Source organism: Pipistrellus kuhlii, unplaced genomic scaffold, assembly GCF_014108245.1.
Source record: "Pipistrellus kuhlii isolate mPipKuh1 unplaced genomic scaffold, mPipKuh1.p scaffold_m20_p_6, whole genome shotgun sequence".
Lineage (NCBI taxonomy): Eukaryota > Metazoa > Chordata > Mammalia > Chiroptera > Vespertilionidae > Pipistrellus > Pipistrellus kuhlii.
The window spans coordinates 56,832,795-56,853,738 of record NW_023425562.1 but is presented as its reverse complement, the minus strand read 5'-3'; positions in this window follow the sequence as shown (position 1 = coordinate 56,853,738).

The window sequence follows — 20,944 nt, the reverse complement described above, 5'->3', positions numbered from 1 at the left end:
CATTAAAAGCATGTTCTCAAACAAACACGTCTCCTACACTTATGGCAGCATGATTCACAGTGGCAGGAAGGAAGAAACCACCCAAATGGGCATCAAGGGATGGGTGGATAAACAAAGGTTGAGATGTGCATACAATGGAATAGTATCTACACTAGTAAAAGAGAAATATGCAAATTGCTGTCACTTCACGATGTCTACCAACCAATCAGGAATGAGTTTGCAAAATAACCTCATTGCCCCTGTGGAGACTGACAGCAGAGAAGAGGCAGGTCCTAGCATGGCCTGTTTGGCAGTCACCATGGTGTGGAGCAGGCAGGCCCCACAAAGAGCAGAGAACCATGGGGATGGGCCTAAGCCATCAGTAGGACATCCCCTGTGGGCTCCTGGATTGGAGAGGGTGCAAGGCTGAGGGACACCCCTCCCACCCATGCATGAATTTTGTGCACTTGGCCTCTAGTACAGCTATAAAAAGGAATGAAGCACTGGTGCATGCTACAGCATGAATGCACCATATTGCTAAGTGAAAGAAGCCAGGCACAAAAGTCCACATACTATAAGGCTCCTTTTAAGTGAAATATCCAGAATAAGTAAAACCTGAGAGACAGAAAGCTGGTTCTCAAGGGCTGGGGACAGGGGGAGTGGGGCGTGGGGGGGAGGGGCGGGGAGGAGTATGGGGAATGGGAAGTCACTGCTTAATGGGTATGAGGTTCTCATTTGGTGGATGAAAATACTTTAGAACTATAATATATAGAGGTGGTAGTTGTATAATACTGTGAATGCACTAAATGCCACTGAATTGTTCACTTTAAAGTGGTTATTTTTATGTGAATTTTGCCTCAGTAAAAACACACCTATATAATCTAATTGTATGGTATTGTTCTGGGTTAGTGCTTGTAGCAGCCCACTAACCTGATGAAGAGAACCTACCAAGAGGTGGAAATATAACCTAATTTTCATTCTTCTCCTCCCCTTCCTCCCCTCCTCCCTCCCGCTCCCTCCTCTTCCTCCTTCTTTGACTGTCCCATTCTGCTTTTCCCTCCCAAAATATAGAAGAGTACACTTCCCTTTAAAAAATGGAGGAAGATGTATGTTATTAGTGCCTTTTGAAAATGTTTTGGGCTCCTTTAACGAGAGTAGTAAGCTAATATGACAAGTTTATATTCTCCAGCAAGGGGAGGAATCTCCAAAAACTATGACCTTGTTTATGTGAAAAAAAACTCTGTTTCTGGCAAAAAACAAAACAAACCAAACCAAACCAGCAGCAACAACAAAGCCCCACCCACCTATTATTTCACCGTTTCTATAGGTCTAGGTCTAGGCTCAGTTTAGCTGGATTCTCTGCCGAGGGCCTCACATGGGTAAGATGAAGGTGTCAGCCAGGTCTGCTGTCTCACTGGAGGCTTGGCGTTCCCTTCCGTCCAAGCTGAGCCCTGCAGCCGTGAAACCCTGTTCTTGTTTTCTTGCTGGCTGTCAGCGGGGACTGCTCTCAGCTCCTGGCAGCCATTCACAGTTATTTGCCAAGTGACTCCCACAGGCAATTTGCAAGGTGAATGTTTGCTTTCTTCCAGGCTGGCCAGAGTGGGCCTTTCTGATTTCCTCTGTTGCAACCAGGTGAGAAACCTCTTTCAAAGGCTCACCTGGATAGGTCAGGCCCACCCAGAATAGTCCCTTTTGTCATATCATGTATCGCAATCACGGGAGTGATATACTCAAAGGAGAGGGGAGTTCTTAAAAATCCTCACCTGTGTATTTGTTTATTGATTTTAGAAAAGAGGAAAGGGGGTGGGGGGGGGGGAGAGAGAGAGAGAGAGAGAGAGAGAGAAAGAGAAAGAGAGAGAGAGAGAGGAAATGAGAGAGAAGCATGGATTGGTTGCCCCTTATGTGCCCCTACTGGAGACTGAACCTGCAACCTAGGCACGTGCCCTGATGGGGAATCAACCTACAACCTTTGGTGCATGGAACGACGCTCCAACCAACTGACCCATCAGCCAGGGTGAGATGGGCTTTTTATGAGGACAAGGGTCTTTAGGGGTTGTATTAGTCAGGGCTCTCTAGAGAAACAGAACCAATAAGGCAGATAGATAGGAAGGAACTGAGTATAAGGAATTGGCTCATGTGGTTATGGAGGCCAACAAGTCCCAGGAGCAGCAGAGTGCATTGGCAAGCCGAGACCCAGAAGAGCCAGTGGTGTGCTTCTAGTTTAAGTCTGAAGGCCTGAGACCCAGCAGAGACAGGATGGGGCTCCAGGCTGAAACCTGGCAGGCTCTAGACCCAGGAAGAGCCCACGTTTCCCTTTGAGTGCAAAGCCAACGTCCCAGCTCACAGGCAGCCAGGCAGGAGGAGTTGCCCTGGTACTCACAGGAGGGTCAACCCTTTTGTTCTATTCAGGCCTCCAAATGATTGGATGTGGCCCACCCACTTTTGGGAGGCACAGTCTGCTTTACTCAGTCTACCAATTTGAATTTTACTCTCATCCAAAAAGACTCTTAAGGGAAACACTCCAGAAATGTTTGACCAAATATCTGAACGCCGTGTGGCTCAGCCAAGATGACACCTGAAACTAATCATCACAGTGGCCATCTTAGAATTCTGCCTGTCCCCAAAGGGGGAAGGAGGTGCCACTGGAGAGGAGGCATTCGGAGAAAGGAACGGGTAACTGATAACTTTCGTACAAACCTTGTTGAGGTATTTGATTTGTCCTTATGTCTGGGCCACGTACCATGTCCCTCCCCACAGGCAGAGAATCCTGTGGGGCCAAGAAGCCATGACCACATGGAGCCTGTGACCCCATATTTAATCTAAAGCATGCTCTGAGACCACTGAATGCCCTGCTCAAAAATCTCCAAGTCTGCCTGGCCAGTGTTCTCAGTGGTTAGGTCATCAGCCTGAGCAGCAAAGGGTCATGGGCTTGATTCTGGTCAAGGGCATTTACCTAGGTTTCAGGTTCCATCCTGGGCCCTTTCAGGAGGCAACCAACCAATGGGTCTCTCTCGCATCCACCTCTCTCTCTCTCTTTCTCTCTCTCTCTCTCGCTCTCTCGCTCCCTCCCTCCCTCCCTCCCTCCCTCCCTCCCTCCCTCCCTCCCTCTCCCTTTTTCTTTCTCTCTCCTCCCCTTCCCTTCCAATTGCTCTTAAAAAATCAATGGAAAAAATATCCTAGGGTGAGGATTAAGAACAACAACAAAAATCTCCAAGCCTGCCCTAACCGGTTTGGCTCAGTGCACAGAGCGTCGGTCTGTGGACTGGAGGGTCCCAGGTTTGATTCTAGTCAAGGGCATGTATCTTGGTTGTGGGCGCATCTCCAGCAGGGAGTGTGCAGAAGGCAGCTGATCAATGTTTCTAACTCTCTATCCCTCTCCCTCTCCTTCTCCCTTCCTCTCTGTAAAAAAATAATAAAATATATTTTTTTAAAAATCTCCAAGCCTGTGTCTAATTTCCGAGTGGGTCCCTTCCCAGGCTGATCTTCTCGGTGGTGGTCTGCACTGCTGTGTGCAGCCGAGACCTGACAAATGACCGAGGCTGGCTATCGGCAGATGGGTGCAGCTGGCACTGGACTGTGTTGGTTGAGATGACTTTTTCAAATTAAACTTTGAATTTTGCGATAATTCCACAATCACGTGCAATTGTATGACATAACATAGAGCAATCCCAGGTACTCAGTCTTCCTCAAAGGTAACATCATAGAAGACTATAGGACAATGTCACAACCAGGATATTGACATTGATAGAATCCCTGGACCTCATTTCCCGTTTTACTCATATTGGTGTGTGTGTATTTATTTTGTGCAAATTTTTGTCATGTATAAGTTTGATACAGAACAGCAAAGATACAGAACAGTTCCATCACTGTGACGATCCTGTGATAAGGTCTCTCTTTGATAACTACACCAACCTCTCTCTCACACCCCCAACCCCACCTCTAACCCCTGGCAACCACTAATCAGCTCTCCATTGCTATAATTTTGTCTTGTCCAGAATGTTGTATTAATAGGATCACACAGTATGCAATCTCTTGGGATTGACTTTACCCCTTTTCTTACACAGCATAAGTCCCACGAGATTCATCCAAGGTGTTGTGGGTATTAGCAGTTTGTTCCAAATACGAGGATGTGGAGAACCTGAGTCACTCATACGCATCATCTCAGGTGATTTTGCTCAGAGAGGCTGAAATGTACGAGTAATGATGCCATTTTACAGGTAAAAAACTGTGACTCAGAGGGAGGGTATCTGGCCGAGGACCATGCCAGTGTTGGTTGTGGCAGGATGGGGAGTTGTGTGTCCCCCGCCCCACTTTGCCCTGACCGCTCCCATCACTGTGCCTGGCCCTGGCTGCCCACGGCTCCATGGGTGGGGCTTCTCTTCCAGGTGGACAAGCCTTTGGTGGAGTTGGCGTCCCATCAGAGTTTTATAGGTGGCACTCTCCAGCAGGGGAGCAGACTGATGCCTATCTCGGGGAGCAGCCCAGGGGGACGTGGCAGCTGGCAGGTGCTGACGATAAAGAACACACACCCTCTGCCTCCTCGAGCAAAGCCCGTGGCATGAGGCATCTGGGGTGCTGGGCAGGCCTGGCATAGTTAACGCCGAAAGGAGGAGCCTGACCTGCCGAGGATGCCAGGGGGAGCCCCCAGCAGGTACAGCATGGGGTCTCCAGGGTCCTGTCTTTGGCTCTCTCTCACTCTCAACTACTACAGATAAATATGCATCAACCAGCAAATCAAAAGTGTACAGAAAAGGTCACACACCTAGGAATAGCACAGAATGGTGGCTGGCAGGGGCTGAGGGGTGGGGAGATAGGAGAGGTTGGTAAAAGGGCACCAACTTTCAGTTATGTGAGGGCTGAGACTCTAACATAAAACATGGTGACTGTGGTTGAGAACGCTGTCTCACATACTTTAAATTGGCTAAGAGAACAGATTTTAAATATTCTCACCAAAAAGGATAAATATGTGAGGTGATGATGTTAATGAACTAGATGGTAGGAATTCTTTCACAATGTATACATGCATCAACTCGTCACAATGTACATTTTAAATACCATGCAATTTCATTCATCAGTTACACCCCCCAATAAAGCTGGGGAAAAAGCGTCTAAAATTAGAATAGAAATTCCTTCATTCCACTACCACTAAAACTTCCCCCCTTCAGAAATCAGCATGGTAAGTTATTCTTAAGCTTCGTTTCTGCTCTCAGCATTCACCTGGAGTGATCTCATTCATGCCATGACTTTGAACATCACTTATAGTTTGACGTCTTTCAAATCTCAATGTCCTGAATTCCAGGAACTGGTCACTAACGTCCACTGGAAATGACACCCATAGATCAGTCGGGCACCAAAACACATGACTAAGACCAATCTTTTCATCTCCCCACAATCTGCTCAACGCCCGCTCCCAGTTACCAGTTTGTATAAAATCTGTGCTCTGGTTTTACATAAAGAATGTGCAATGTTGTATATAGTCAGCTGCATTGATAATTTCCTTTTGCCGCCTTTTTCCTGAGTCCAGAGGGCTTCAGAGAGGCGAAGGGGGCAACGCCACGGTGGCCAAGAAGCTGAGGGCAGTGGTTGGCATGCACACAGAGGAATCCTGGCAAACTTCTGGGGGGCCTGTTGGGGCAGTGACTAGGAATGCCCTACTTTGGATTCCCTGAAAGCAGAACCTGAGGTGAGGGCTGGGGTGCCAGGACTTGAGTTGGGAGGTGATCCAAGGAGGCAGAAGCGAGGGAGCACTGAGGGTGACGCAGGAGGAGGAATGTCAATAAAGTGAGCGTTGATAAGTGGATTACTGCGATGGACTGAATGTCCGTGTCCTACCCAAAAGCCAGGTGCTGAAATTCAGCTCCCGATGTGATGGTGTTAGCAGCTGGGGCCTCTGGGGTGGTGATTCGGTCATAAGACCCCCATGGAGCTCCCCCCCCTCTCTCTCTCTCTCTGCCTTGTGAGGGCAATAGGAGTGGATAGTCTGCAACCTGGACGAAGCCCTTACTAGAACCTCACTGCACTGGCTCCCTGGTCTCAGCCGTCCAGCCTTCAGTGCGGTGAGAAGTGAATTTCTGTTGTTTACAAGTCACCCTGGTGCTTTGTTCTAGCAGCTTCAATGGACGAGGACAATGACTGTGGGCAACTGGGGCTGCCTCCTGCAAGGCTCTCTCCGAAGAGCTGTATGGAATACACCTTAGAGACGGAAGGCTGATTTCAGTCTCTCCTGGCAGTGGGCTACCCAGAGATGTTGCCTGCCCCCACCTCTGCAGTGTGCCTGCACGTGGCTGGGCAGCTGGGGGCGACTAATCTGAAAGCAGAGCAGACGTGTCATGGCATGTACTGGTGGTGCCTGGGACTCTACCCCAGCTGTGCCGAGGGGAAGGTGTGGTCTAGCACAGTGTCTACTTCAAGGGGAGTGGAGTGAACCCAGCTCCTGGCCCCACTCCCACCAGATCATAGACCTCCCCTGATTACTTTATGCACATTCAAGTCTCATTCGTTGTTTGGTTCGAAGAAAGGGTTTCATAACTGGTCTCACTTCAAGGACACTTCTTTTCTACAGTCTGTTGTCAACTCAGCACTAAGTGTGAAGAGTCGCTCTGTGCCCCCTGCACAACAGACGTCTGAAGGTCTATCCCTAATTCATGGCCTGTGTCTGAAATTCCAGCATTAGAATCTCAACCACTCATTCAACTCACACCGGACCTCTTTTAGGCTGTGAGTGCCCTTGAGAGTACCCTCCCCGAGTTGCTGTCATTTATACAACTCTCCGTGTTGCTGTGACTGTTGGGGTCTCCAAAAAACGGTTTTGATAGGGGAGAAAGGACTTACGGACCCTAGGTAACAGGGGAGGGTGAAGGAGGAGCCCAGATCAGCCCAGGTTGGAGGGTTAAGAGTTCAAAGGCAGCATTTCTATTCTTTATGGAAAGACAGGCTAGCGGGTGGTGGTGACCCGGAGCAGGTGCCCCTGCCTGAGCCTCCCTATGTCAACGTTGGCAAGATCCTGCTTAGCTAGACCTGTCTCCCCATCTATGAACTGAGAGTGGACAGTAAGCATGGAGGAAGGTGTGGGCGTGGTCACACTCCAAGTCTCTTCCAGGTGGGAACTATGGGGACTTGCACAACAGGCCCATCTGAAAGGGAAGCTGGTTTCAGGTGGAGCCAATGGCTACCACGCGGAAATGCAGAGCCAGTGTGGCCAGGCTTCACAAGAGAAGTAGCTCGTTCGAATATGATGTCATCTGGTAATTTTTAAAAGTTAGTAAATTCAAACACTTTTCAACAAATTTAGTCATTTTGGCCCAAAATTTAGGGCCAAATTTAGTCATTCCTGGCCCTACTACACCCACCAATGTTTCTTAAGCATTAGTGTTCAGGAGAACCTTTGGAGTAAAAGTAAGTGTGTGCATTTCCGGACTTTTGTCTACAGAGATCCTGCCCCACGAACATTCATTATTTTCTTCTCTAGTAAAAATTTTTGTCTTAAAGCCTATTTTGTCTAATATTAGGATGGCCATTCTGGCTCTCTTTTGGTTACTGTTTGTACGGTATGTACTCTCCCATCCTTTTACTTTCAACATATGTGTGTCTTTGAATCTGAAATGTGTCTCTTGTAGACAGCATATAGTTTGGACATTTTTTTTTTTTTTGTAATCCATTCTGCCAGATTCTGCCTTTTAATTGAAGAGTTTAGTCCATTTATATTTAATGTAATTATTATTAAGATAGGATTTACATCTGCCCTTTTGTTTTCTGTCTTACATCATTGTTGCTTTTTTACTGACTTTGTGTTAAATAGGTGTTTTCTAGTGTATCCTTTTAATTTTCTTGTTGTTCTTTCTTTTCACATACTTTTAAAAGTTATTTTCTTAGTGCTTGCCCTGGGGTTACAGTTAGCATCTTCACTTGAAACAGTCTAGTTTGAATCAATACTACCTTAATGTGAATTACATATAGAAACTTTACTCCAGTGTAGCTCCATTCCCTCCCCAATCCTTTGTGTATTTATTGTCATACAAATTACATCTTTATACATAATAAACAAATCAGTGTAGTTTTGTAATGATTTATGCTGTTGTCTTTTAAAAATATTTATTGTTAAGAATCTTGGTAAAATATACATAAAATAAAATTTATCATTTTAACTATTTTTAAGGGAACAGTTCAGTGGATGCTGAGCTGGGTCTTTGGCATCAGAAGGAAAGCCAAAGACAGGCATGAGTCTAAAGTGTAGGCACAAGAGAAAGTATTGTCAGGTGCCAGAGTCTGTTTCAGAGTGCAGTAGTGACTGGAACTAGTGACAGGTGAGGCCAAGAGAATTTGAAGTGTCTGATACACAACTATGTTCTACTCCACTCCTCATTCCCCTCTCCCCCCATGTTGGATTATCACATGCAGTTATAACAAGCTCCCCAGGGCTTTTAGTGTGCTCTCCAGGGCGCTGGTTTTAAGTCTTGAGTGCACATTGAAATCACCTGGCTTCCCGAGTCTGGCATTCCTTTATTGCTAAACTCCGGAGGCTGGTTCTGGTCTAGGTCTCCCTCTGTTGGTTGTCTTTAAGATTGCAGCAGGCTGTCCCCAGCCCTCGGCCTCCTTGGGTCTTTCCTAAATACGCAGGCTGCATCTTAATGCCTATCTCTGTGATTCCCCAGAGGTGTGGGCCTCTGCTCCGTTCTAGGCAAATCTTCAGAGCTGAGCTGAGCCTCAGCCTAGGTCTCTCCCTGGTGCCACCGACTCAGCCCTGATTAACCACTTCTGACCAAAGAGGAAACCATGTCCCATGCCTCTCAGAAGTCCCCCCAATGACCCCCAGGCTAATGATAGTGTCCTCCCTGGTGCTCTCAAACCCGGGTGCTGTGGGGTGGGGAACCTCTTTGACTAAGAAGATGCCTTGACCAGTGACTGACCCTGGCAATAGCAGTTAAAGCTGACCTTCAGTGACCACGTTCTCTCTGCCAGGCGCTGTCCTATGTGCCCAACATGATGAGCTCGCTGCTCTTCACAGCTCTGTGAGGCGGGCACTGTTATTACCTGCATCGTGCGGAGGAAGAACCCGAGGCAAAGACGTGAAGTAATTTCCCCATAAGCCAGTTGAGAGTCAGAGCCAGGACCCGCAGGCAGTCTGGTGTCTAAATAACATGATGTGGACTGTTTCCGTGCCCAGGCACGGTTCGCTCCTTGACATTCATATCACATTTAGTTTTGCAGATGAGAAGTCGTGGTTCAGAGATCCCAAACGGAGCAGGCTTGAGTTTGTTCCTCGGAGCCAGGGCACCTGTGCAGGCAGAGCTCATCAAGCATGTCCTTAAGGCCGCCTACATGAATCTGGATGCCATGAAAGTGCATGTGCCTCGTGATCCTGAGCCAGCGGCTTTGGGGGATGGGTTGCGAGCATCCACATTTTAACAAGCACCCTAGCCCAGTGGTCGGCAAACTTGTCAGTCAACAGAGCCAAATATCAACAGCACAACAACTGAAATTTCTTTTGAGAGACACATTTTTTAAACTTAAACTTTTTCTAAGGCCACTTCTTCAAAACAAACTCGCCCAGGCCGTGGTATTTTGTGGAAGAGCCACACTCCAGGGGCCAAAGAGCTGCATGTGGCTAGAGATCCTAGTTGATCCTGATTTACAGAAAAGTTTGAGAAACCTTATTCTACGCCCCCCCCCCCCCCCACTCCCGCCATTAAAGCACAGCCACCTTAGATAAACATTCCTGGGGTACGTGTGGCTTTCCCTCCATAACAGCTAACAATGCTTTTGTAGCAGGTGATAGAATCCCACCTCACAGGCACCCCTCGGACAGATGGTAGGTTTGGCCCCAGAGCACCACAGTGAAGTGAGTATCACAGTTAAGTGAGTCAAAACCTTTTTACTGGCAGAAGGTCTTGCCTTCAATTTCTAAAAACTGCAACATTTGCGAAGCGCAATAAAGCAAAGTGCCATAAAACAAGGCATGCCTGTAGAGAGTGGCTAAAATTCTAAAGACCTTTGTTTATTTAATAAAATGCCCAGAATTAGACATTCTGTCGACTGGCATAGCTGCTCAGCAGTGCCATCGGAGACCTCGTTCCTTCAAGCTGCCTGTGCTGCTCCTGGGCTGTTGGCTTTCTTCTTCACGCTTGTTGCTTCCTAGTCCTGAGAAGACTGCTGCCCATCTAGGAGTCTCATCCCCAGTTCCCAGGCTTTGTTGCAGCAAGAGCATAGTCATGTGACTTACTCAGCCAGAGTTTTCACCAGGAATTTTTTTATTAATCCTCCCTCGAGGATATATTTCTATTTATTTATTTATTTATTTATTTATTTATTTATTTATTTTTTATAGAGAGAGAATGAAGGTGGGGGGCAGGAAAAAACATCAATGTAAGAAAGACACATGGATTGATTGTCTCCCGCATGTGCCCCAACCAGGGCCAAGATCTAACCTGGAACTTAGGTACATGCCCTTGACTGGGAATCGAACCTGTGATCACTGAGCCTCAGCAGCCAGGGTTCACCTGGAATTTTTAATTGGGAGCTGGTGGCAAAAAGCAGTAAGGAAAATGGGGACTCCATTCTGGGGGGATATTGGGGGTGGTTCTGGTGGCCATAATGGATTCTAGTGCCATGTTATTCTTAGGCCAAGCAGTGTTTTCTCACTCTCGGGCTTTTGTGGTGCAGCTTTGACAGCGATGCTGGCTGCATGGCCACTCTTCGCTCCCGCCCACTTCCTAAGTCTGATCATTCAAGTTCACCGCTTAGTCTGAGCATTTCCTGATGTCCTTTTAATACCTTTCCTCTCCTTGATCCAGCCAGACTCAGTTTCCCCTGCTCACAGACGGGTGCTCCATGCTTGGCTCCTTCAGGTCTCGGCGGATGGACACGGTTCTCTCCGCAGAGAGGCCTTCCTGGCCACAGGGGACGGTAGCCGGCTATTCCCCAGGACAACACCTGAGTCTTCCCTTCATTGCACTTACCACAGCCTGCCAGTAGTTTAGTTGCTTGTTTATCTTCCTCTGTCTGGCTCTCTATTAGGATGTAAACTCCACGAGGCTATGCACCCCTGTCCTGTGTGCGCAGAGTGGAGCCTGACACATAGTAGGTGTTCAAGACGGTTGTGGTTGACTGAATAGATGCACAGATGACTGATGGACGCACGGATAGTTAAAGGGGCTTGTTTTGGGACAAGACTTACCTGGGAGCCACAGACGGCAGATAACTCCCTATCTCAGGTCACATTCCTCCCTCCAGAGTCATCTGGAGTCTCCGGGTTCTCTTTCTTCACGATGCTTGGGTGCATCATTGGTTTATGAGAGAGCACTGAGAAGAGAAAACCCTGCTTAAACACATCACAAGGCTTGTCCCTGCCCTGGGTGGGGTGTCTGCCTCCTCAACAAACAGGCACCAGCCAAGCACAGTGGGGAACAATAATAAAATAATATTTACAGAAGAAGCTATAATTAAATTTAATGCCTATGTATAATGCCTACTTAGAAGTTGATAACCCTGGAAATAATAGGGAGAAATTAATGACACTGGGAAATTAATCACCAGGCTGACATGTGTTAGAGCTTGTTCCAGTTACTATCTATACTAATAAAAGGGTAATAAGTTAATTAGATCGGGAGACCTTCCAGGAGACCTTCCGGGTGTCTCTCTGGACAAAGCCAGGTGGCGGGGCCGAGGCAGGGACAGAGGTGATCAGGCCAGAAGGTGAGGGCAGTTGGGAGTGAGCGGGCTAGTGGGGGGTGCAGTTGGGGGTGATCAGGCCAGCAAGGGGGAGAAGGCTGCAGGCAGAGCGGTTAGGGGTGAGTAGGCAGGCAGGCAGGTGAGCGGTTAGGAGCCAGTGGTCCTGGATTGTGAGAGGGATGTCTGATTGCCAGTTTACCGGCAGTCAGGCATCCCAAACTTCGTGGTGTAAAACATCCACTTACTGTTCCTATGAGTGAGGATTTCAGACCTGGGATGGCTTGCCTCAGCTCCTCAATGTCTGGGGCCTCAGCTCGAAGGCTCGATGTAACTCCGTGTCTGGGGCTGAAGCTCCATGAAGCTCCTTTGCTCACATGGTTGGCAGTTGACTCTGCTTGGTGGCAGGAATCTTAGTGGGGCTTCAGCGGGCACATCTGCCTGAGACCTTTCCTTGGGGCCCACCATTCTCACAGCACAGAGGCTGGGTCTGAAGTGAGTGTCCTGAGGCCTGAGCCAGGCAGGAGCCAGGTGGTCCTGCATGATGCACCAGAAACCACGTGACATCACTGACTTGCCTGGTGTTCATCAGCGTCGTCTCCAAGGACAGCCTTTGGAGAAGAGAGGGAACTAGTTCCACCTTATGACTGAGTCTGGACTAGCATGTGGAGTCAGGGCTATCCTATTTTTAGAAAATATAATCTGCCACAAGGCCCCTTTTCCTGCTCCATTCTGAAGTTAACTCTGGCCAGTCAACGTCTGGCTTTTCCCAGTCCTTGTTCGCCTGCCTCTCCAGCCCCGTGGCCCTCAGGTTTAATAACACATTTTCCCTTCTCCTGTCTCTCCTTGCCAGGGTCCAAGGCCCTTTGCCTGAAATGAGGAAATCTTAACCCCCTTCAAGGCCAGTGCATCTGAGAAGTCCTCCCTGATTGCTCTAGCCGCCCAGCTGGACCCCATTCTCCCTTTTCCCCTGAAACCTGCTCCTTCTTTGCAGGACTGCGTGGAGCTCTGAGAACCTGGGACCCGGACCAATGACGATGCTTAGGCTTAGGCCAGGATCCCAGCACAATAGTTAGGGAGTCAGACACGGAGAGGTGGCTGAGGGGGGCTGAATGAGCCTGGAGGGGAAGATAAAGAACTTCCACTTTACAGCCCCCAGGGCTCCGCTGGTGGAGGGAGAACAAAAGGGCCGAGTTCCCTGAGACCAGGAGTCACCAACTTGCTCAGGCTGACCAGGGCTGTCGTCAGTTGGATGACTCCGTTCTTCACATTCCCATCCAGTCCCTCAGGATGTCTGGTGGGTTCTGCCTTCTCTACCACTTCTCACCCAGCCCGCTGCTACCATCTTGGTCTAAGTCACTATCACCTCTCACCCGAGTGGTTACAGTAGCAGTCTCACTGGACTGCCTGCCGGGACCAGAGGGTACTTTCCTGATATTTATTTATTTATTCATTCATTTATTTATTTATTTATTTATTTTACCTTTTGGACCCCCTTCACGCATTTCCCCTACTCCTGCCCCTGCCAACCCCTCCGCCCCCCACCTCTGGCAGTCATCAATCTGTTCTCTGTATCTAGGACCTTGTTTTTGCTCGTTTGCCTGTTTTAGATTCCACATATAAGAGAGACCATACGCTATGTGCCTCTGTCTGGCTGACTTATTTCACTTAATTCCCTGGAGGGCCATCTGTGTTGTCTTGAATGGCAAGATTTCATTCTTTTTTATGGCTGAATAATATTCCATACAGTTTCTTTATCCATCGATAGATACTTAGATTGTTTCCCTATTTTGGCAATTGTATCAATAAATAACGCTGCAGTGAACATAGGGGTGCATATATCTTTTCAAGTTAGTGTTTTTCTTTTCTTTGGATTGATACCCAAATTAATCATATGGTAGTTCTATTTTTAGTTTTTCCCCTCTATACTGTTATCTGTAGTGGCTGTACCAAGTTCCATTCAGAGATTTTTTTTTTTTTTCAAATACAAGTCAGATCCTGTCATTTCTCTGCTCAAATCCCCCCTGGGTTCCCCATCTCAAGTAGGATAGAAGCTAGTGTCCTTACTGTAGCCTGCAAGGCTCTGTCACGTCTCTGTCTTCATTTTGATTACTCTCGCCCTCCCTGCTCCACTACAGAACATCGCTCCCTTTATGTTCTGTTTGCACACCGGGGACATCTCCCACCTCACGGCCTTGCCCGTGTTCCTGGAACTCAGTCCTTCAGATCTGCAGGTGGCTTGACCTCATAGTTCATGTCAAGTTTCTACCCAAATATCACCTACTAGAGGGGCTGCCCGCCCCAACACATATCCCCTCCTGACTTTTATTCATCACCGTACCAATCACTACTTGAATTTGTATTTATTTGATTACTCATTTTATTTTCTACCTTCCCATATCCACTCCCATACCCCCGTCTCCCAGTGATGTTAGACTTTCCGAAAGCACAGATCCCCCGGTCACAGTAGGGGCTCGTTAATCACGTGTGACTCAGTGGAATCTCGGCCATGGAACTTAGGTGACATCTTCCAGGATCAGGCGAGTTGCATGGCCAACGCCATACACAAAAATACCAAAGTCTTTCTGTAGAGGTGTGCCCCCAACCCTCACAGACTGCGTCTTCAGCCTGAAGCACTGGCCTTCAGATGACTTTACAAAAGCCTGTTATTCCCACAATGGAACTGAAGGAGGCACCTCACTCTCGCCCCTCAAGAGCTCAGAAATATGGGAAGGGCATGCTCCAAACTGAGAATCTGAGTGTCCTCTGGGGAAAGGAGTGCCCGAGGGATAGGGAAGGGGACTGCCTATTTTTTCACTCTCTTATATGCTGTGTGCTTATGGAATTTTTATGCTGTGAATATATTTGTATAAAATACTTTGATAAATGAGTCTGAATATATTTAAACTTTTTATTTTATATGAGGGATAGCTAATTTGCTACACAGTGGCCATAAAATCTGAATTCATAAGCAACATTATTTTATTCTGTTCCAGATTAAACTCCCTTGATTATGTCTTCTGAGGCATGCTGAAGGTGGAGGTTTATTCAGTGAAAATCAGAGACACAGATCATCCGAGGCAGCATGCAGTATTAATGAAATTGCCATGTTAACACTCTAATTTCATGCAGTTTTGCACAGCATAACTTTGTAAGAATTCAAGCGTGTGGCCGGTGTGGCTCAATTGGTTGAGCATTATCCCATGCACCTAGAGGTCACTGATTCAATTCCCAGTCACGACATAAGAATAAAAAATAAATAAATAAATAAATAAATAAATAAATAAATAAATAGAAACAATTAAAATAAAGTAAAAAAAATAAATAAAAGACAAAAAGAAAAATGTAAGCATTTGCCCTCACTGGTGTTGCTAAGTGGTTAGAGAGCCTGGCTCCATGCGTCAAACGATAGCAGGTTTGACTCCTGGTCAAGGGCACCCACCTGGCCGGGTTGCAGGCTCAATTCCTAGCTCTGGTTGGGATGGCGTGCTCTCTCTCTCCGTTCCTCTTTCCGCTCTCTCTAAAAGCCCACTGAAAAAATGTCCTCAGGTGGGGATTAACCAGAACAACAGCAACAAAAAGGAATTCAAGCACCTCGAACTTATCATGTAATATCATCGAACGGATTATATATTATAATGTGATATCAATAAATCATTGTATGCACATCTGCCTATCTCCACCCTGTAGATTGGCAATCATTGACAGATAAACAAATGATTCCAAGAAGTGCTGTAGGTTATTATAAAGCATGTGAACGCTAGCATGAGAGAGAAAAACGGAGAGAGCCTGCTCTAAGCCTCCGTTTCCCCATTGGTTACACCGGGGGGTGGGGGGTGGGGGGTGTGAATAATGCCCACCGTGGAAGGTTGCTTGGAGGAGAAGTGACATGATGGCAGGATGAGTCCCTGTTGCCGGACAAGGACAAGCTCCAGGGCACGCTGGTTGAGTCCGGGTGTTTGAGGCTGGCTCCTAGGCAGGTGAGTCCGAGGCTGAGAGAAGCGGGGGGCCTAAAGCCAGAAGCAGGATGGGTGAAGGGGCTGCTTCTGGGAAGAGGGACTCTTACTCTCCCGTCCATGGCGCCTCTTCAGTACAGAAATGAGAGCACATGACGAGTCATTACAGGAAAGTAGGCTGGGAGGCGGCATCCAAGAATGCCTCCGCAGGGCTGGGCGCCACGGCAGAGACAGACTTCCCCTAGTGTCTGCATTGTGGACTTCCCTGTCCCTTTGTGAACCTGCGATGGCATTTATCACGGGCACCTTCTCAGAATCTGTGTAGGTTGTGTTGCGTAACGTGGGGGTTAGGCACGAGAGCCAGTCTACCTGGGTGCCGATGCCACGTGCGCCGACTCTCCTGTGACCTAATTAACTCCCTCACAGGTAAAATAAAGATCATTCTCATCCCTTCCCCAAAGGAGTGTGGAAGGGATAAATAAACACTGATGCAGTGCTTAGAATGGACTGCTGGGTTCCAGCATGTAAGAAGCTTGGACGTTGCTATTTTCTCAGAACGAGTAAAAAGCTGAATGAATTGAGAAATCAACAACTCTGCTTGGAACTGCAAGCAAAGTGAGGCCATCGAGTCGGCTCCTGCCCCCAAATGGAAGGGACTGGCGAGTACAGAGAACAACCTCCATGGGAATGGGGGCAGAGGAGAGAAACCTGAACGGTGACTGACAGATTGCTGGAGGCTCAGTGTGGACAAGTCTGAGCGTAGAAAACTCCCTGGGGACCCCGCCCCAGAGGAGCCCTGACACTTTTGTGAGCTTACCTCCAGGAGCCCTATCTGGTCCTCAGAGTGAAAATCAGAGCCAAATGCCCTCACGCTTCAGGAGGGGTCAGACGTAAGCGGCTATTTGAAAATACCCCAGAACATTCCGCTTTTCTTAGCCAGGTCTGACTTCGAGGGAAACCCTTGTAGTAGAGCTGAGCCTGCTGGAGTTTTGCCAGAGCCTAGCTGACCAGGGGCGGGAAATAGTCAGCTTTAGCCCTCACTAGCCTTCCATATAGGAGAAAGGAAACACACAGCTAATAAGCGACTATAGCAAGGTTGCAGAATTTAAGGTTAATAGACAAAGTCAATCATTTTCCAATATCCCAGCAACGAACAAGTGCAATTTGAAATAAAAACCATAATATTGCTTACTTTAGCAACCCATAAGAGTAAAATAGGTATAATTTAAAAAAATATGTACCAGTTCTACAGAAGGAAAACTACAAAACTCTAATAATAAAAAACAACAACAACAAAGCACTAAATATAGGACAGATATCCCGTTTCTGGAAAGGAAGACTCAATATTGTCAAGATGTCAGTTCTTCCCAACTTGATCTGCAGAGTCAATGCAATCCCAATCAATATTCCATTGAGTTATGCTGTGGACATCAACAAAATGGTTCTAAAGTTTATGTGGAGAAGCAAAAGACCCAGAATAGCCAACATAATGTTTAAGGAGAAGGACAACGTCAAAGGACTAACTTCAAGACTTATTATAAAGCTACAGTAATCTGCACAGTGTGGTATTGACAAAATGATAATTAATAATAATAATAATAAAATACACAAATAGATTAATAAATTGGGAAGCTCAGACCCACATAAATATAGTAAACTGAATTTTGACAAAGGAGCAAAGGCACTACAATGGAGCAGAGACAGTTTTTTTAAACAAATGGAGTTGGAACAATTGGACATTTATATGCAAAAAAATGAATATGGAGACAGACCTTACACCCTTCGCAAAAATTAACTCAAAAAGAATCACAGACCTACATGTAAAATGCAAAACTATAAAACTTCTAGAAGAATACACAAGAGAAAGCCTAGATGACCTTGGGCTTGGCAATGATTTTTTAGATACAATACCAAAAACATGATCTAAAATAGAATTAATAAACTGAACTTTATCAAAATTGACAACTTCTCATTTACAAAGGACACTATTGAGAGAATGAAAATGTAAGCCACAGACTAGAAGAAAATATTAGCAAATGATATACTTGATAAAGAACTGTATTCAAAATGTGCAAAAAACTTTTAAAGCTCACCAAGAAGAGAACAACCTGATTTAAAAATAGACCAACGGTATTAATAAACACCTCAGCAGAGAAGATCTATGAACAGCAAACAAGCATATGAAAAGATGCTCCATATCACATGTAACAAGAGAAAGGAAAATTAAAACAACAACGAGATACCACAACACCCCTAGTAGGATGACTGAAATCTGGAACACAGACAACGCCAAATGCTGGGGAGGATGTGGAGCAACAGGAACTCTCAGGCATTGCTGGTGGGAGTGCGAAATGTACAGCTGCTTAGGAAGATAGTTTGGTAGGTCCTTACAAAATTAAACATGCTCCCTTACCATACAATCCAGGACTCACACTCCTTGGTATTTGCTTCCAAAGAAATCACTGGCAAGAGGGGAAAATATTATCAGGATGGGTTTAGACCAGTCATTTCCAGCCCATGTGCCACAAGAATTTTCAAAACAATTTTTAATACCTGACTATTTAGTCAGGGGCACTGGTCTCTTTTTGTTTAAATTGCAAGTAAAATAATAACAATGCAACAATCGTTTTCCCATGTGAATGAATCAAAATCATAACTACTTGTTTTTGTCAGGTCTGCAAAAAACAAACAAACATTTTTTGTGTGTGTTTCACAAAATTTTAGTAATTAGTTGATGTGTGCCAGGAGATGAAAAAGGTTGAAAATTGCTAGTTTAAACCAATTGATATTGAACAACAGATGAAACCAGAACTCAATTAGCAAGGAAGAAGGAGAAATGGCCATAGGCCACCAAAAGCATCTGACATGTTATCATAGTGGCTTTGGCTCAGAAGGTTTTGGACCATCAGAGAAGGATTTGAACCCCAGTTTTTCCACTTCATGGCTCTGTGGTCTTGCACAAATAACATGTCTGAGCCTCAGTGGTAACAGGGGTGACATTAGTATCTATCCCTTATGTTTGTTGGGAGGATTAAATCAGGTATTGCATGTAGATGCTTGGTCTAGGGCCTGGCACATAGTAAATATTCTCAAGTGGCAGTGTTTAACTGTATATTGAATTACATTGTCGCTTCAAATGTGTGAGGGTGGGACCCAACAAGGTGGACAGTTAAAACAATAAATAGAAGGGATTCCCATGAATCACCTTGTCCTTTCAAAGGAGTCATGGATATAAGTGCACGCTTGAACACACACACTCATTCATGCATCAGACCTTCCGTGTGCACCGGGTAAATGCTCTATCTGGTTACAGAGGGCAGGAACAAAGTGCCTGACCTCTGTCCTTGAGGAGTTCCCAAACCGCTCAGGACTGCCTTCAGGGTCCATGTGTCAGCAGTGCTTGCTTCAACGAAAAGAATGTGCTGATTAGCCGCACAGAGGGCAGCGGCAGCACATCCAAGACCTGACTCAGCTTTCCAGCGGAGGCCATAAGGGTCCAGGGCAGCCCCACCCATTGCTGCCCAGATTGACCCGTGTGGGAACCTTTGAACTGCAGGCCCCAGCTTCTCAGAGCGGCACCTGGGCTCTTCTTCCCAACCCCCTTCCTTCTGCTTTGTCTCTCCTTCCACAGGTGGCAGGCCTGCATCGTGGGTTGACAGCTCACACACCATTCCTGCTCCCCCTTATTTTTTCAAAGGCACCCCCTCCCCAATAACTCTCTCGCACTTCTAACTCCATCTCGACACTCCCAAGGATCTAACTGACGCATTCTATTCTTTGCCTCATTTGATTCTCATTCTGAGCTCCCACGAGGCTGGGATCCAGGGAACATCTGCCTGGTTCCAAACACCAGTGCAGTTTCCAAGGGCAGACTTCTGCCGAGTGAGGATGTTTTCGGAAGAGCATACCTGAGGCTCCAGAGATTGTCCCCGAGGCAGGAGATTGGGAAGGCAGAGAGTTTAAGGATGCAAAGATCAGTTCTGGGAAAAGGCTCCTTCCCATTTCTGATTGCTATTGTACAAGGGACAGTTCCCACTAGGCATGGCCCAGCTTCTCTCTGCCCCTGCACAGGTGGTGGGGCTTCCCTTATGGAATAATTTTGGAAGAATAACTAGTGTGTGTGTGTGTGTGTGTGTGTGTGTGTGTGTGTGTGTGACTCAACTTCCCTTTGCTGCTCTTGGCTCAGGGATCCTCCGAGTTCCTGTGGGTGTGTTTGCCGCCATGGAGGAGAGTGCCCTCCTAGGCCTGTGTGGCCCATGTCTTGGGGGGTCAGGGTAATGGAGACAGCTGGTGACCCCAACCCCCAGTTCCCTTGTTCCTATAGTGATGGAAACCCTGACTATTGGCTGGGTAAACGTCCTCCAAGCTAATGACCGCTTTCCCCACCTTCCCCCGCAGGTGTGGCCCTTACTGGCCACACCACTAAGTTCTAGCCAATGGGATGTGAGCAGAAGCGAAATGTATCATTTCAGCTTTCAGCTCCCAGACCGTCCCCTTCGTGGGAGAGAGGGAGCCCATCTATTCCTTCTTGCTGGATTGGCCGGGGACATTTTGCCTGAGCAGCTGGCATAGCGACCTGGAACCACAAGGTGGAAATGACGAGTGGAGGATGACAGGCTCTTAAGACAAAGCAGCCTGGGTTCCTGACGGCCTCCTTTGGCGATGTCCCAGAAAGAGGTAAGTGCCTACCTTGGTTAGGACCCTGGCGTGTTGGGCTTCCCTGTGATGACATCTGAGCATATACCCAAACCCCGTGGTCGGCAAACTGCGGCTCGAGAGCCACATGCGGCTCTTTGGCCCCTTGAGTGTGGCTCTCCCACAAAATACCACGGCCTGGGTGAATCTATTTTGAAGAAGTGGTGTTAGAAGAAGTTTAAGTTTAAAAAAATTTGGCTCTCTAAAGAAATTTTGATCGTTGCACTGTTGATGTTTGGCTCTGTTGGTGAATGAGTTTGCCAACCGCGGCCTAACCAAAACCTCCTGTTCGGGGGTTCAGCTAGCAGGCCCCCTTGCACCTCACACTACGCTGCAGCCTCCAACTTCAATCCTATGAGAAGTAAGTGCAGTGCTGGGCCTCTGCCTGCTATTTCTTTGTTTTATTGCTAAAATTCCTCAGAACTCACGCCAGGTGGAAGAGTGTTACTAGGTATAAGACACGTGTGCTTGGGGTTGATTAAAAACGCCACTGCATTCTTAAAGTCACACCTCAGGAATCGCTCTCAGGAGCAGGAGCCCGTAGGCAGGGATCATGCTGCTGCTGATTTCTAATCTCTTTGGAGCCGGTGCTCAGCCCAGAGCCGGGCACTGAGGAAGCGTTCAGGAAACGCTTGATGACAAGGCAGAAG